The sequence below is a fragment of the Euphorbia lathyris genome, chromosome 7 (genome assembly GCF_963576675.1).
Source record: "Euphorbia lathyris chromosome 7, ddEupLath1.1, whole genome shotgun sequence".
In the NCBI taxonomy this organism is placed as follows: domain Eukaryota; kingdom Viridiplantae; phylum Streptophyta; class Magnoliopsida; order Malpighiales; family Euphorbiaceae; genus Euphorbia; species Euphorbia lathyris.
Genome location: NC_088916.1, coordinates 22,429,471 through 22,447,474, shown reverse-complemented (window position 1 = coordinate 22,447,474; position 18,004 = coordinate 22,429,471). Strand labels below are relative to the sequence as shown.

Sequence of the window (18,004 nt, the reverse complement as noted above, 5' to 3'; positions counted from 1 at the left end):
AGCATCCTCAATATTATTGACAATATGATCATGACCAGACATTGATAAAATCTCCCGTTTATCAATAAAGGTTTGTCCATCACTGAAAAATACATCACTTCAAAACAAGGAAAAAAACTATCAGTATATGCCAAAATAACATATAAATTCATATAACAAACATAACTTCAACTTACTTGCTTAAAACAGGACTCATTGCAAATTCAACAATCCTCCTTTTACGACTATCCATGTTATCCAGTAACTTTGGATGCCGAGAAATAAAAGGAGAACGGAGGTACTTAGATTCCTTAACAATCCTCCTTACACGACCTCCTCCACCATTTTCATTATCAAGACCATATCTCAAAATAATATCTCTCAAATCTCGACGTAATTCATTCATCACATCTACACCATAAGATGACCTCTTAGCATACTTATCCCACTAAAAAACATATCACAATTAAAATAATGCATCAAAACTATAACTTCAAAATGTCATATATTAAAACTCATTGTTCCAAAAATAAACACCAATTGTTCAAAGAAAAAACACCAATTGTTCAAAGAATAAACACTTACAATATTGTCAATTTTCAACACCTTCTCAGACACTATATCATCCATATACTTCATTACATAATACCCACAGCTTTTTCTATGTTTCTGAGATGGAATATTCTGCAAAATAAAACACAAACAACTTAAAAACAATAAAAAAAACACAAATATACATACAAATTAAACACGTACCACAGGGCAAATCCATTTTACCAAAACCTTCTCATGATAAAAAGAAATAATAGATCTGCAAAACAAATTCATATATATGTCAAACTATTGCATTCAATAAATAAAATACATTATAAAAGAGCATTTGATTATTAAACATATTCATCAACAACATATCTCCATTGATCATTTTCCAAACCCAAACGAGTTTTCAATGGATCCAAAAGAAAAACACGTTTCCGCTCAAGATCAACGACAGTCAAAGTCCAATGATAACTGAAGAAAACAAACACAGTAGTAAAACTATAATACATTATTAAACAAAAAAAATCATCAGTATAGACAAATAATGCATACTCTTTGTTTCACGGTATCAGATACAAACATTTGTTGCCGGACTGTTCATATCTCTCAGTCAAAAACTTGATCTTCTCCCCAATCTTATAAACTCTTTCAATATGATTAGTTATGTTTGGATCAACAAGGGAGAAGGTGGTATCCAATCTATCATTATTCACAATCACATCATAAAGGTGCCTGTAGAAAACACACACGAAACATATACAGTAAACATGCCATTCAAAAAAATAAAACAATATAACCACTAATACAAACATGCAATTATAGATAAAAAAAAATACCTCATGTAATACAAAATTGGGCCACAGCCTATTGGAGCTAGATCAGCCAATTCACGAATATCCTTCCTCAATATAACTGCTTTCACCGGATGACAAAAAATGTAATCTTCAAACGTGGTAAAAACTGTCATCCCATTACATAAATAATTGTTAGCCTATCTACACATATCGGCAAATTCATCTGGAACATCTCCAGGCAAACACTCCAAGTCTATATCATCATTAGAATCAGAATCAGACGTCTCTGACTCAATCGCATCATCGATATCACTGGTGAAAATATAAAACAACTCAAATATATAACAAAAAAAAATGTTCCACACATAAACAATAAAGGTTCCAAAAAACGGAACCATTTGTTCAATAAAATAATAACTTACACAATTTCATCAGCAGGATCAACAAACTCATCCCCTTCATCTTGATTTACACAAACTAAAGGACCAGCCCCAGAAACTATATCAGCAGCCCTAAAAACAAAAAAAACATCAATTAAGCCACAAATATTAAATGACACGTTCCAAAACAAAAAACAGGAATTATTCAAACATAAATAAATTACATTTCAGATGAAACAGATTGATCAGCTACAGACTGGCTTAACAACTCAAATTGAGGAGCAGAATTCATCTTTATTCTCAACCTCAGACCTTCAGATGACCCTACTTTGCCTCTAACTTTCCTCACTACTCCTCTCTTCTTCTTCTTATTCTTCTCCTTCTCCGCTCCTCCTCTCTCTTTTTCTAAACCTTCAGCCATCTTTCTCTGTACCTGCTTGTTATATTCTTCATTAACAGCATTATATTCTTCCCAAAAGCCAGGCAAATTAAAAAATTCATTATCCTCATCAGATTCATTAGATAATCTTCCCGAATGCTCACTTGCTGGCATTCGCTCAGAACGCTGGCTCATCCTCTCTTCCTTACTAACTCTGTACTTAGTAAAAATGTTTTCAACAAATGTATTCATCCGTACATGTAAGTCATTCTCATCAAACATATTTTCAGCTTCATCCACTAACATATACATCTCAGTTACAGCATAAGCTAACTTTCTAGCCACTGATTTAAACCTGACAGTGAATTCCTGCATTTATAAAAACACTATTTACTAATTTATCAAAGCGAAACACAAACTTCTATATAAAAGAAAAACACAGATGCATACCATGAAGTGACTGGGACAGCCAGAAACTCCTTCTTGAGTATCTTCTTCTTCTCCTTCTTCTTCTTCTTTTCTTCTCTCTTCTTCTTCTCTTCTTCTCTCTTCTTCTTTTTCTTACCTTCAACATTAGGCCCTTCACATTCTACCTCTGCTTCAGATTTCACTAATCTCTTCAACACAATTCCCTTGCCAAAACCACTGGCTTTTTCCAACTTAATTCTTTCAGAGATTAGAACATTATTCCACACAGAAGTTAGTGGAAAGGAACGTGGCCTCAAATCAACCCCACGTTGCAAACGATCAAAATAACATATCTACAATAAAAAATGAGAAAAACAAATTATAAGCAAATACATAAATTATTCAAAATAAATTCCAACATATTAAAACAATTACCAGTATAAATGGAAGAGGGCCTGTGAAAAAATATGGTTTAGAATCGTTCTTGAAAGAACGAACAGAATCTATAAGATGCTTAAAACTAAACCGGCACCAATCTAACTTCGAAATTTCATTCACATTCATGTAACTGAATAAAAACTTATTGTACAACGCCCTATTCTTGTTTGAACGAATGCAAGAATTAACAACAATAACAATAAATTTCCAAATGAACTCATCACAAACATCCACTTCCAACAGATTTTTCAGCCTACAAAGAACATCTTTATCCTTAGGACTGCCACTACTTAAACCAAAAGACTTTCTCCAAGTGTTTAAAAAATTACACCAACTATCCCCACTGTTACTATCCGCTTCCTTAATTTCCTTTCCTCCACATGACAGGCCATAAACACAATGGAAATTCTCTTCACTCAAATCAATCCGGTCATTACCAGGAAGAATAAAACAGCATCTGTCAGGATCAACAGAATCCACAACCTTGCCACAAAAAATTCCATTAAGCTTCCCAATATCCAGACACAAAAAACCACCAAACCCTATCTTCCTAATGGCAGCTTTGTGTGTCTCTGGCATAGTTTTAACAAACTTAATAAATGCTGTTGGACGCACCCTCTGATTCAATACTACATCAGAAAAATCTTGCTCCATAATAGAATATCAACTATCCTTCTTCACAATCCTTCTTCCACAATCACGGTTCACAGATCTAGGAGAACCAACTCCTTTCACAACCTCTCTTCAAATTAACTCCAACTTTTCTTTTCTTTCCAACACAACCAGAAACAACATATTCATCATGTGCTTGTTCTTCAGATGGTGTACTCGCACTGATAACAAAATCAGGATCATTCAGATTATCACGATCTTCGGAAGAACTTTCATCAGCATCAGAACAACTTTCTACATCTTTCAGAGCATCAGAAGAACTTTCATCAACAGGAACACCAATATTTGATGACTTTTTCTTCAAAGCATGAGATTTCTTCAAAAATCTCTGTTTACTTCATTCTTCACTATTCTTTTCAGAAACCCTTGAAGCATAAAAAATAACAAAATTAACAACAATACTAGATCAACAAAATACATATATAGAAAACACAGAGAAACTCACCGATAACTTCAAAAACACACAAACAGAGAGCCGAACCTACCGATAAAGAAAAAAATATAGAAAATCAGAGCCATAAATATTCAACAAAAAAAACGAAGGCAAATGAACAAGCATAAAAACATAAAAACGAACAAAACAAACACAAAAATATACAGGAACTCACCGATATCTTCCAACAAACACAAAATGCGAGACGAAACAAAGAAATCCAACAAAAAACTCAACAAAAACACGATAGGAAATGAAACGGCGCAACCGGAAAGAACGAAAAAGAACGAAAGAAATATCAGAGAATCACCGGAGAAGAAAAAATGACAGAAATATAGGAGATTACAAATATACCCCTAACTTAATAACTATTTATACTAAGCGCGTAAAATTACAAATATACCCCTCCGTTTTTTACACAATTACTAAAAAGACACTATTGTCGCACAATAAGTCTTGTCACACCATAAAGAATGTGTCACACCTGATCTCTCCTATATATATATATATATACCGTACAGATTTGAAATTAAATTAAACTTGATAGAATAATGTAATTGAAGTTGATAATGTTTGTTGCATTGTTATTTTATTTAACAGTGAAAGTTCTTCGAACAATATGTACGAAATTAAACATTACTCAATGGAAAGTCACCGAAACTTCATGCCAAAAAAAAGAGTGGAATAAGATCATTGACGGCAGTTGGGTTATCAGTAGTAATGTCACCTGCGGCGACTGTTCTGCCGATTTTTGTCATGTCATGACCATGTATGTTCGTGCTTTACTATTTTTCATTCAAATTTCAACCTTGGTTAAAATATATAATTTAATTTCATTGACAGCCAACTGAAGGGTTTCAACTTGACCGGAGTTATACCACCTGAGTTTGGAGATCTTTCTCATTTGGTTGAAATGTAAGTGATTCATTCCTTTTTAAGTTCTTGTAGATCAATTCTAATACCTAAGAGATAAATGTTTCATCGACATACAGTGATCTTAGCCGCAACTATCTGAATGGGACAATTCCGATAAGACTTACTCAGCTCCCTAATCTGAAAAAATTGTGAGTTGCCTGCCTGCTTTTCTATTTGCCTGTACAGGGAAATTTTCTATTTTCTATTTTCATATTTGCATATTAATTGTTGAGTATATCTCACATTGTTTATTTTCTATTTTCTATTTGCATATTTGCATATGTGTGAGACAATCGAGGGAAATGTTAAATTCATGTTGGGCTCCCGTGAGGGGAGTGTTGAATACATATCCAACATTGCTTAACAAGTGAGCTAAATGACTTTTAAACTACCAATTTGAGCTCACCTTTAAGGTATTTTTGGGCCCCAAGAGTCCTTTATTTCACATATTAATTTGTGACTGACTGTTGATTCTTAAATCTTAATGCCTTAGGTGCTTTCTCGGAAACCGCCTCAACGGTTCAATTCCTGCAGAAATTGCCAACATAAGTACCCTGGAGGAGTTGTAAGTGATGGAAAACTGAGTTTTATACCGAGTTGATCATGTAATGATTTACATTTAATGTTGCTTTGTTTACATCTCCAATGTGATGTGATGCTTTCCAGGATCTTGGAGGATAATCTGCTAGGATTCCAAGAAATCTTGGAAATTTGAGAAACTTGAAAAGAATGTAAGATTTTTTATTTATAGTTTTCCCTAATTAGTATGGTTCTATGTATGTAACTAAACTGTTTCTTATTTATATCACTAACTAATTATTACTTGTTGCAACTTTTTGCTGGTGCAGTCTTATTTCTGCTAACAATTTTACAGGAACAATACCAGACACATTTGGTAATTTAAAGAAGTTAACTGACTTGTAAGTAATGAAATTATGACAATACTATTATTACTATTATTTTATTATATTTATTAGAAATTAATGAACTTGCAACTCTTGGTGCAGTCGGATAGATGGCAGTACACTTTCAGGGAAAGTACCTGATTTTATTGGGAATTGGACAAGCTTGACTAGATTGTAAGTGTATACTTGTTTTTCAGATAGTGGAAACTCTCTTCATTTTCTCATCGTGAGAAACTTATTCAATTTTCCAGAGATTTGCAAGGAACATCTATGGAGGGTCCTATTCCTGCTAACATTTCCCTTTTGACAAACTTAAAAGAACTGTGAGCAAAACTCACTCTTTATTATATTTTTTGTGTTGTTACAACTTACAATCTTGAAAATGTATACAAGTTAACCAAAGAATATAAATGTCATTTGTCATGAGAATATCAGATTTGAGTGGACCAAGTTCAAAACTCCCAAATCTTCAGGCTATGACAAACTTGCAATTATTGTAAGTTTTCAATTTCTACTTTATTGTTGTTGTTATTATTATTATCTGGGTTCTAATTTATTGTTCATAATGATTCATGAGTTGATTTTATTTCTTGTGAATCAGAGTACTCAGGAATTGCTTAATCAATGATTCAATCCCAAAATACCTGGGAGAATTATCCAATTTGAAAACTATGTAAGTTGCCACTCAGAATTCCTTTGAATAAAGAATAATTTAGCCTCTCAAGTCTCAACCTAACTTGTGGTATCAATTTCCAAGAGATGCTTTTGCATTTGTGTGATGTTATATTAACAAGTAACTTAATGACCTTTTTTTGTTTGTTTGTTTATTTGACTGCAGAGACCTTACGTTCAATTGGTTGACAGGCATAATTCCGAGCAGTTTTCAGAATGCATAAAAACTACAATACATGTAATTAGTCCAAGATGAAAATAATATTTTGTTTGAGTATTCATTATTCTGTAATCACTTACCTATGTGAACTAAATCTACACAGATTTCTGACCAATAATTCACTCACTGGAGAAGTACCTGGTTGGATATTGAACAATGGCAATGGTTACAAGAGATTGTAAGTCTTTATCTGAAGCTATCAATCGTCATCCGGTATTGAGTCATCTTGCTAGTTTGTACAGTTCTTACTTGTTATTTGAACAAAAAATCAGTTTGGCGTTACCCTAAAATAAAATTTGTCCAGTAAATAAGTCGAAAATGTTAGTACATGATTTATTGTTTCTAGATAAATGTGAAATTGTGATTAGAACACAAGGCAGAAGTTGAAAGTCCTAATCAACCATTTTTCCTTGTTATTCAGTGACTGATATTCTTGACTTGAATTATTTCAGTGATTTATCTTACAACAATTTTACTGGTTCTGTTTCCGGTGGCTGCCAGCGTCAGTATGTGTAAGCATCACCTTTTTTTTTTTTTTTCTTTTTTCAATCTGTTGTATTACTTTCTCAAATTTATGTATAACATGTAACAGGAACTTAGCTTCCAGTTTTTCGCCTTCTGCAAGCAATAAGTAAGATTGCTCAATCTTTTTTTTTTCTTCAGAAGAAAAAATTGGAAATGTTTGATTATTCACAATCAATATATGCCATCTTGTAGGATTTCTTGGTGCATGAAAAAGGGCCTTGCTTGTTCTCAAAATCCTGAACGTGAGTGAAAAGTTAATAATTTCTACACGAACAACACTTGAAAAATCAGTCTCAACTTGACTGGTTAGAATAAACAAGTCTAGATTAAATTACACGTCTACTATTTTTTCGGGGGCCAGTTTAGTTGAACTTGGTCAAAAGAATAAAGAGAAAAGTAATATACATTTTGATCCGATTTGTTAATTTGGGAGTGCTTTTAGCACTGCTATCTATTTTCACAGTGAGAAAACTGAGTAAATTGTGAAGATAATAAATTGATCAAATTTGCAGATCATTCCTTATTTATAAATTGTGGAGGACACAAAGTTACCTTCCAGAATAATCAGTATCAAGAAGATAGCTCTGATGGAGGGCCGTCCAGCTTTGTCCCATCTGCAGAACAATGGCATATAGCAGTACTGGACTTTATATGAACAAAGATGACGTTCCTTTTGTAGCCCGAAACAATTTCAATCTGGATATAAGTGGTGGAGAAATTTATCAAACAGCGCGCCTTGCTCCTCTTTCACTCAAGTACTATGCCCTCTGTTTGCGGCCGGCTGCTAGCTATAAAGTGCAACTTCACTTTGCTGAGATCATGTATACTAGTAATCAGTCTTTTACTAGCCTTGGAAGACGCATATTTGATGTTTCAATTCAAGTAAGTTGCATCTTTTTTTTTTTCAATAAGATTGCACTTCCATATTGAGTTCTTGGATAAAGGCCAGTTTGGCTATTCAACTTGATTCTTAGAGTTAATTTGCTCCAAAATAACTTATCTGTGGTTTTGGACTCATTTGCCAAAAGATACCAAGTTGAAGCTTAATTGTCCAAAACTTCATTTTGGGCAAATTGAGTCCATAAGCCAAGTTGAAGAGACAAATGTGCTGTCTTAGGGAATAGTTTTGGTTTGAGAAAGAAGTAGAAATCTGCTAAAGTTAGAAGTAACTTGATGTTAACCTAAACATGTAAAATCTAGATCGATACATCTTTTGTGTTCACTTTTTGTTTAACTTATGCTTCTGTCATCTTTTTGATGTTGTAATTTGACCCAGGGAAATGTTGTTCTTAAAGATTATAATATAATGGAGAAAGCTGGAGGAGTTGGTATTGGAATCACTGAGGTGTTTGAAAATGTAAGCATTGATAATAGCACTTTAGAGATCCATTAATACTGGGCTGGTCAAGGTACTAGTGCAATTCAGCCATCACAATCACACCAAGTAAGCTTATATGTATTTCTTTATTAATATTTATGACCAATTCCATCCCTACCCTATGTATAGAAATATAAATGCTATTTAGCTCTTGAATTGAAGTCCATCTTTACTTGGCAATAAATTGGCGAGTTGAGAGTTGAATTGATCTCCTTTTCAACATTAAAAGCAAATATATATAAAGCCTGTTGTTCAATATTATGTTTTTCTTCTTGTAGACTATGAGATAGATGATGGTTTATCGGTTGGAGCAATCATTGGAATCGTAGCAGCTACATGTTTTGTTATCATGCTCATCCTTATAGCCCTTCGAATGAAAGGTTACTTAGGGGGAAAGGAACCTGAGGATAACAATGGTAACTTCTTTTTCTTTTTGGATAAAGGAATAGTAGCATTAAGTTCAAAAAGAATTTTGCCTATAGTCGAATTAATCCGGAATGGTATCAATACTGTAATTTTGATACACAAACTTAATGTTGGATTGGAACTATTTGATCTTATTAGCCAAGTTGTTTCTTTCATGTTGGGTTAATTCCACAATTTTGACAGAACTTCGTGGACTAGATCTACAAACTGGTTATTTCACTTTGAGACAAATTAAACAATTTTGATCCTGAATTCAAGATAGGAGAGGGAGGATTTGGGCCAGTTTTCAAGGTAATAATTATGCATAAAAACTGTTGTTGTTTTCAGATATTGAGAAAATACTTCTGAAATTGTCAACTTGTTAATAATTTCAGGATGGGGTAGTAATTGCTGTTAAGCAGCTTTCTCCAAAATCAAAGCAAGGGAATCGAGAATTTGTGAATGAGATAGGAATGATATCTGCTTTACAACATCCAAATCTTGTCAAACTCTACGGCTGTTGCGTTGAAGGAAATCAATTGCTGTTAGTATATGAGTACTTGGAAAACAATAGCTTGGCTCGTGCACTTTTTGGTAATTTACTCCACCTCCTTCCTAAACTCCTAGAATTTATCATACTAGGAAAAAGGGCAATTTTTGTTTGTGTACCAGGTAAATGGTGTCTATTTAGGGTTATAATCGAGCCAAACTGAGCGGAGCCTTGGTCTCAGTTCGCAGAAAATAGACGAGCTCGAGCTCAACATCCTATTCGTGAGCAACTCGTTTATATGCTCACGATGAACAACTCATTAATTATGTCCATTTGAAATTTCTTTAACATAAAACTACGTAGTTTTACACTTCCCTTTATAGAAATACGATTATTAAACAAATTATCGAACCAAGATTGTTATCGAGTTTGTTCATGAACATTATAATTGAGTTTGTTTATGAACCTATAACCCAATCTCTCTTGTATAACAGAGAAACATAAAAATGAAGAAATCCAGAATACTTTCTTATTGAAAACAATAACAGATACATGTATTTATAGAACTGATAAAGGTAAAATTACTAAAACACCCTTAAGCTAATTATAATATCTAACACTCCTCCCTCAAGCTTGTGAAGATGTAGAACGCATTCCAAGCTTGAACAAAACAGAAGTCACATTTGAACTAGGTAGACATTTGGTGAGAAAGTCTGCCAGTTGTAACTTGGTACTGATATAAGATGTATCTATGAATCCAGAAACATATTGCTCCCTGACCACATGACAATCAATATCAATGTGCTTAGTTTGCTCGTGAAAAACCGGATTGGCAGCAATGTATATGGCTGACTGATTATCACAGTGCATGGGTATAGGCAAAGACACTGAAATCTGAAATTCCTTCAATAAGTAACTCAGCCATTTTAGTTCACAGACTGTTGTTGCCATAGCCCTGTACTCAGCTTCAGCAGATGAACGACTCACCGTTGTTTGCTTCTTTGATTTCCAGGAAATCAAAGATTTCCCTAATAGAATACAATACCCTGTAACTGACTTTCTTGTCACTTTACAACGTCCCCAGTCCGAATCACAGAAACTGATCAGTTGAAAATCATTGTCTTTAGGATAGAATAACCCCAAATGCGAAGTACCTTTTAAGTACTTTAAGACATGAATTGCTACTTGCATATGAACCTCTGTAGGATTCATCATAAACTGACTTAGCTGCTGAGTTATGAAGGAAATATCGGGTCTTGTAAAACTAAGATATAGAAGTCTTCCTATAATTCTTCGGTATCTCTCTGGATATGCACAAATTTTGGATTGATCATCAAGTTTAACACCACTGGGCATTGGACTATTAACAGCATGTGCATCAGTAAGACCCGCATCAGCTATCATCTCAGAAATGTATTTTTGTTGGGATAGAAATAAGCCATCTGGTGATCTTGCCAATTCCACACCTAGGAAGTACCTAGCTTGACCAAGATCTTTAATTGTAAAAGCCTTATCTAATGCAATCTTGACTTCAGAGATTAATCTTTCTGAAGAGCCAGTAATCAAAGCATCATCAACATAAATGACAATCACAAGAAAATCCTCCTTAGTTGTCTTAGTAAAGAGACAATAATCATGATAGGATTTTACAAAACCCAAATCAAGCAATTTGCTGGTGAATTCCTTGTACCATTGCCTACCTGCTTGTTTTAACCCATATAATGACTTGTTTAGTTTAAATACCTGCCCTTTTTCTGCTTTTGTATAACCCGCTGGTGGCTCTAAATAAATGTCCTCATCAACATAACCATGCAAATAAGCGTTGTTTATGTCAATTTGATGAATAGTCCATCCTTTTGCAGCAGCAATGGCAAGAAATAACCTTACCGTGACTACTTTAGTGACAGGAGAGAAGCTTTCAGTATAGTCAACCCCATGCTTTTGATTGTAACCTCTTGCTACAAGACGAGCCTTAAACCTCTCCACTGAACCATCTGAGTTATATTTAACTCGAAAAACCCACCTAGTAGTAATGGTATTCTTTCATGGAGGCAATGTAGTAAGAGTCCAGGTATCATTAGTTTCAAGAGCTGAAAGTTCAGCATCCATTGCTTTAACCCAGGCAGGATCTGATTTAGCTTCAGAATAGGTTTGAGGTTCTTTGACTTTAGAAATTTGAGTTAAAAAGGCATGATAATGAGGAGAAAAGGTAACTGAAGAACCAAGAGAAGGATCAGAAGTAGTGTGGGCAGAATTAACAACAAAATCTGTCATCCAAGTAGGTTGCTTTTTAGTTCTATGAGACTGTCTAAGAACAGGTGCTGGTTTAATAGAAGATCTGGAAACTGAAGTAGGGGAAGCAGGAAAAGAAGAAGGAGAAGAAGATGGCATAAAAGTAGGAGGTGAAACTAAGTCTACAGATGTAGAAGTAGAAGGAATAGAAGAAGGAGAAAAGGAAGTAGGAAATAAAGGTTCTGTAGGTAAAATAGGAAGGTCTGGGGATCAGAAGAAATAGGAAGTGGTAAAACAGAAGTGTCAGGTGTAGATGTAGAAGAAGAGGAAGAAAAGGGGAAAATGGTTTCGTAAAATTCAATATCCCGGGAGACACAATTTATGTGTATCCAAGTTATACACCTTGTATCCCTTTTGCCCCTGTGCTAATCCCATGTAAATAGCTCTATAAGCTCGCACCTCAAACTTGGTCTTATGTGGTTTGGTGTTTGTAATGTAGCATAGACAGCCAAAGACTTTGAAAGAATCCAACTTAGGATCCACACCAGTGAGAATGGAAAGAGGACTCTTCCAATGTAATACCCTTGTAGGTAAAACATTAATGATTTGTGCTGCATGTAACATAGCTTCTCCCCAATACTTAGGAGATAGATAAGCCTGATGCAGCAAAGCCCTGGCTATCTCAGTGAGATGTCTATGCTTCCGTTCTACTACACCGTTTTGTTGAGGTGTGTAAACACAAGTTTTCTCATGAATAATACCATGAGAATGAAAAACTTGTTGAGTTAATGTGTTAGTGAACTCAGTACCATTGTCTGTCCTGACATGTTGCACCTTTGCATTAAATTGAACAGAAACCATTCGGATAAATTGATCAAGTAATTGAGGAACTTGAGATTTATAATGCAATAAGAAAATCCAAGTAACCCTAGAGAAATCATCAACCACTGTCATCATATATCTTTCTCCATTAGTTGCAGGACTTCTATAAGGACCCCACAAATCCACATGAATGAGAGAAAAACAACTAGAAGTTTTAATAGAACTAGAATAAAAGACCTTTCGAGTTTGTTTGGACGTGTGACAGACATCACAAACAGATACATTTTTAGAAGCAACAGAACCAAACAATTTATTTAAAGTTTGATAAGAAACATGACCTAGTCTGAGGTGCCAAATGCTATGGACATCAGAATCTTTCACATGATTAACATGAAGTTGAGCAGCACCAACATAACTCTGCAGAACACTAGGATGAAAAGAAGCTTGATTGAGCATATAAAGCCCGTTATAGCAAGATCCAACAGCTAAAATCTGCTAGAGACCTGGTCCTGTAGAATGCAATGAGAAGCAAGAAATTGAATTAAAATCTTGCTATCAGCCAATAACTGTCCCACTGAGAGCAGATTAAACTCAAATTGTGGCACGTAAAGAACCCCTTGTAAAATTATATCTTGGCTTAGCATAATTGTGGCTGTGATAAGCACCTTCTGTGCTTGTCCATCAGGTAAATAGATATTTCTAGAGTGGGACAAATGTTCTTGGGAAGAAAAACTTTGCAAATTATTGCACATATGTGTAGAAGCTCCAGAATCTATTATCCACACAGAGGAAACACAACTATTTGTGCTAGCAACTGATGTAACAGACAAGGCATACATACCACTGCTTGCAAAGGCTGTGAAAGCCGGCTTAGCCTCTGAGACAGACTTCCTTTAAGTAGGCGTTGTAACTCCTTCTGCACTAACTTCATGACACCTTTTTCCATGCCTTTGTTGCCACTGAAATATTCCTCAGTTCCATCATCATCACTAACATCATCGAGTGGTGAATCAAGTTCTGTATTCACAAAAGAAGCAGTAGCAGAACTAGAACCAGAAACATGATTAGTAGCAGAAGTATTAGATTTTTTGCCTTTATACCAGTCCGGAAAGCCGTGTAACAGAAAACATTCCTCTTTCACATGCTTATATCGTTTACAATGAGTACAATATTTGTCACTCTTGTTCTCTTTGTCTTTAGAATTATTCCTTTTGTTAGAGGTTGTTTTGAAAACAGGTTTAGCCGAAGAAGTGGCCACAGCATTGGCAAAATCGGTTTGACTATCTGCCACATATCCTCTTTGACGCTCAACACGTTGAACCATAGAATAAGCACTATTAATGTGAGGAATAGGATCCATAAGCAAAATTTGATGACAAACATGTTCATATTCAGGATTTAGTCCAGAGAGAAACTGCATTACTTGATCTGTCTTACAAGAATTCAGAAATAGAGTTTGCGAACCTCCACAATTACAGTTCTGAAAAGGTTGTAAAACAGATATTTCATCCCAACATCTCTTCAATTTCATGAAGTAAGATGAAATAGACTGATTACCTTGAGTTATTTTTCTTAACTCTTTGTTTCAGATGGAAAAGTTGAAGAGCGTTATGTTCACCAAAACGCTGTTGCAATTCAATCCATAGTAATCTAGCAGATGCAGCATAAAGAAATGCGTTCGCAATTTCTTTCGAGATTGAATTGATTAACCAGGAAAATACCAGACTATCAATTTCTTCCCATCGTTCATACTCATGGGTTCCTAACATAGGCTTCGAGTCTTGTAAAATAAAATTCAACTTGCGTTTGGCTCTTAGGGCATAGAATGACTCCATGGAATGTAATTGTTACTTCCAGTTAAGAATGAACTTACAAGAATTAGGCTAGGGTTATCTGTTACCGAGATCGATCCGTAGGATTCTGAGTCTTTGTGTTGTGAAATAGGAGATTTCTTCTTAGGTTGAACTTGTTTCTCTGAATGATCGCGCGTTCGATCTGATTCCGGTTTGCTAGTTGCTCCTTGATCGCCGATCATATTCTGACTTCCGATCACATTCTGATGCGGAGGAACAGATCTATCTGCTACATCGTCTTCTTCCGATGAACTCGTAACTTCAGTTTCATGACCGTCAATTTGTTGCAATTGCAGAGCACGGAGATAACTTTGCTTCTTTTTCACCATTAGGTTTTAGAAGAAGAAATAAGATGAACAACCCTATAAGCTCTGATACCATCTTGTATAACAGAGAAACATAGAAATGAAGAAATCCAGAATACTTTCTTATTGAAAACAATAACAGATACATGTATTTATAGAACTGATAAAGGTAAAATTACTAAAACACCCTTAAGCTAATTATAATATCTAACAATCTCCTTGTGAGCTTTCGAGCCGATCAAGCTCGGAGCTTAAAGTCATGAGCAGCTCGACTCATTTACAACCCTAAAGGGATCAATTTGTTGTTTCAACAAGCATATTTTGACAAATCACTCCAAAGTGACACATGTCAATATTTGATTTGTTGATTTTAAACACATTCCAAAATGTGATTGGAACACGTGTTATTTTTGACTTATTTGCAAAAGTGCTAAGTAGATGGACCATATTGTAAAATAGTTTGACCCTTTCCATTTAGTCTCCATACTTAATTTTCAAGAACATTAAACGGCTAAATGCATTAGATGTGACAAAATAAAAGTAATAGGTTATATTGAAAATTTTCTATAATGATTCACGATCAAACTACTCCTGAAATATTAAAAAAGAATCAAATCTTTAGGATATTTTGCAAGCAGCGTTAAGGGTAAAATAATAATAAAAAAGTCTTTGTAGTTTAACCTTTTTGTAACACAGTCCTGCAGTTTTAAAACGTGTAAACATGGGCTTGTGGTTCATGTAGTTTGCAAATTCAAGTATTCCATAAAAAAATGTTGTGGTAATTTACTCCTAAAAAAAGTGATTTGGAACAATTAAAAAGTCCGACTTTGCAAATTATCTCGTATATAAAGTCTCATTATGCAAATTAACTAAACCATGAATGTTTTTTTAACAGAAAAATTAATTCACAATCTTATAACTTCAAACTATGGGACTGTATTTGCAAATTGGATAAACCATGATTTTTTATTTTTTTTTACTTTACCATTTTTGTTAAGAAACAAATCATGAAATCAATTTTGAAGACCACCCTATTCTGCTATTGTTGTTGAGAGATTGTTTGGAAGGAAAAAAAAAGTTGTGCACTATTGTTGTTGATTTTTTATTCCATTTAGCAGATTATGTTCTTATTTTCTACATCCATTATAATAATTATTTACAGGGATAATTTTTAACAATTGAGATCTCAATAATTATAATATCGTAATTGAAATAAGTTTTGAATTGGAAGCCTCCTTAAATACCTTAGGCGGACGCTTATGTCGACTCCTCTTGGCATCATTAACGTGTCATCTCCTTTGCGGTCCAGGATCAATTGTTTCCGGACCACAATAGAATATCTGTTTAAATGTCAAATTTTACCATTTACGGTGAAAACTGAATATTTGTTAATATTAGGTCCAGAGGAACATAGAATTCAGTTGGACTGGCAAAGAAGAAAGAAGATAGTGTTGGGAATTGCAAAGGGATTAGCATATCTTCACGAGGAGTCTCGGTTGAAAATAGTTCACAGAGACATAAAAGCTACGAATGTGCTTCTTGATAAGGATCTAATTGCAAAGATATCAGACTTCGGTTTAGCGAAGCTTGATGAAGAAGAGAACACACATATCAGCACTCGAATTGCCGGAACTATGTAAAATTCTTACAAATTAATTGTATAATTAATGTATTTTATAAAGATAAAAATGTATGATTGTTTGTTTTGTTTTTGTTGGCAGAGGTTATATGGCTCCAGAATATGCAATGAGAGGTTATTTGACAGATAAAGCAGATGTTTATAGCTTCGGAGTTGTGCTTTTGGAAATTGTTAGTGGGAAGAGCAACACCAATTACAGACCAAAGGATGAGTTTGTTTATCTTCTTGATTGGGTAAATATATTTATGCCACTCTCCTCCCTTTTGTTTTCATTTTCAAAAAGAAAAATCACAGATAGGGCGAGCCATTCATGAGTTGTTTGGCGTACGGCTCGATGAAAGTTCGACATTGTTCGGTTCGATTTATAAACGAGTCAGAGTTTGAACATGGCGAAATCCAGCTCGAAAGCTCACGAGCAGGCTCGGTTATAGGTTCATGAACAGGCTCATGAGCTGCTCATAAGCGGTTTGTTTATTTGATCACGAGTTACGTAGTTTTGAAACCTAGAAAACTACGCAATTTTACATTCCCCTATATAGAAATACTGTTATAAAAAATAACGAATCGAAGTTGCTCACGAGTCTGTTCAGCCTATAACTGAGCTTTTGAGTCGAATTTCTCCGTGCTCAAGTAAGGTTCGTTTACGAATCAAGCCTCATAATCGTACTCGTGGCTTAAATATATTATGCCTATATAGAATGTTGTCTAGTCTTGATTAAGAAATATTCTGAATGAAGGCATATGTGTTGAGCAAGGGAATCTCTTAGAACTAGTTGATCCATTCTTAGGATCAAACTTCTCAAAAGAAGAGGCAAGAAGAATACTTACACTTGCTCTGTTATGCACAAACCCATCACCAACATTAAGACCATCAATGTCTTCAGTTGTAAACATGGTTGAAGGCAAAATTCCAGTTCAAGCACCTATTATAAATACAAGTTCCATTGACGAAGAAGGTAGGTTTAAAGCTTTTGAAATTCTATCACAGGACAGTCACACTAACTACTCCAATTTCTCTCAAGAAAGTCAAGCTCAGATTGATTCCTCTGTTTCTCTTCATAGTAGAGATGAAATTTCAAATGATCATTCTGATTGATATTTAATTAATTGATTAAGGTAGAAACAGTATTGTGTTAATTAGTATGAAGGAAGTTAAGGCAGAAAGAGTGCACTTAGGTCATTTAGAGTTTAAGGATTAAACAATGTGGGTTACATTTGAATTGACTCTTTATGGAGTTTTATTTGTATACATCTTATCTTATGTTAGTATAAGAGACACTTCAAATGGAAGTGCACCCCAATGTGTTAACTAGAGTAGGTTGATATATATATATATATATATATATATATATATATATATATATATATATATATAATGTGACAAATGTTGTTACGATTTTTGATATGTTGTGATAGATACGAAAAATATGAGATGGAGTAAGTTATAATGTTATAAATTGAAATTTGGTATATGCTAAGCCTTATGCACATACTTGAATAGGATAATTGTTGGATGAGAAAATAATGTGAGCTTTTTTAGACAAATATGTGAAATGGTTCTAGTTGAAATTATTATATGAATTAGAGAGTTAGAAACCATATGTTGAGTTATATCTATAA

General features: G+C 34.3%; 1 pseudogene; it reads left to right on the top strand.

Annotated features, from left to right (window-relative positions):
• Positions 1–4,585: 4,585 nt before the first annotated feature.
• LOC136235699 (probable LRR receptor-like serine/threonine-protein kinase At1g53430) lies at positions 4,586–17,679 on the top strand (annotated as a pseudogene).
• Positions 17,680–18,004: the final 325 nt, after the last annotated feature.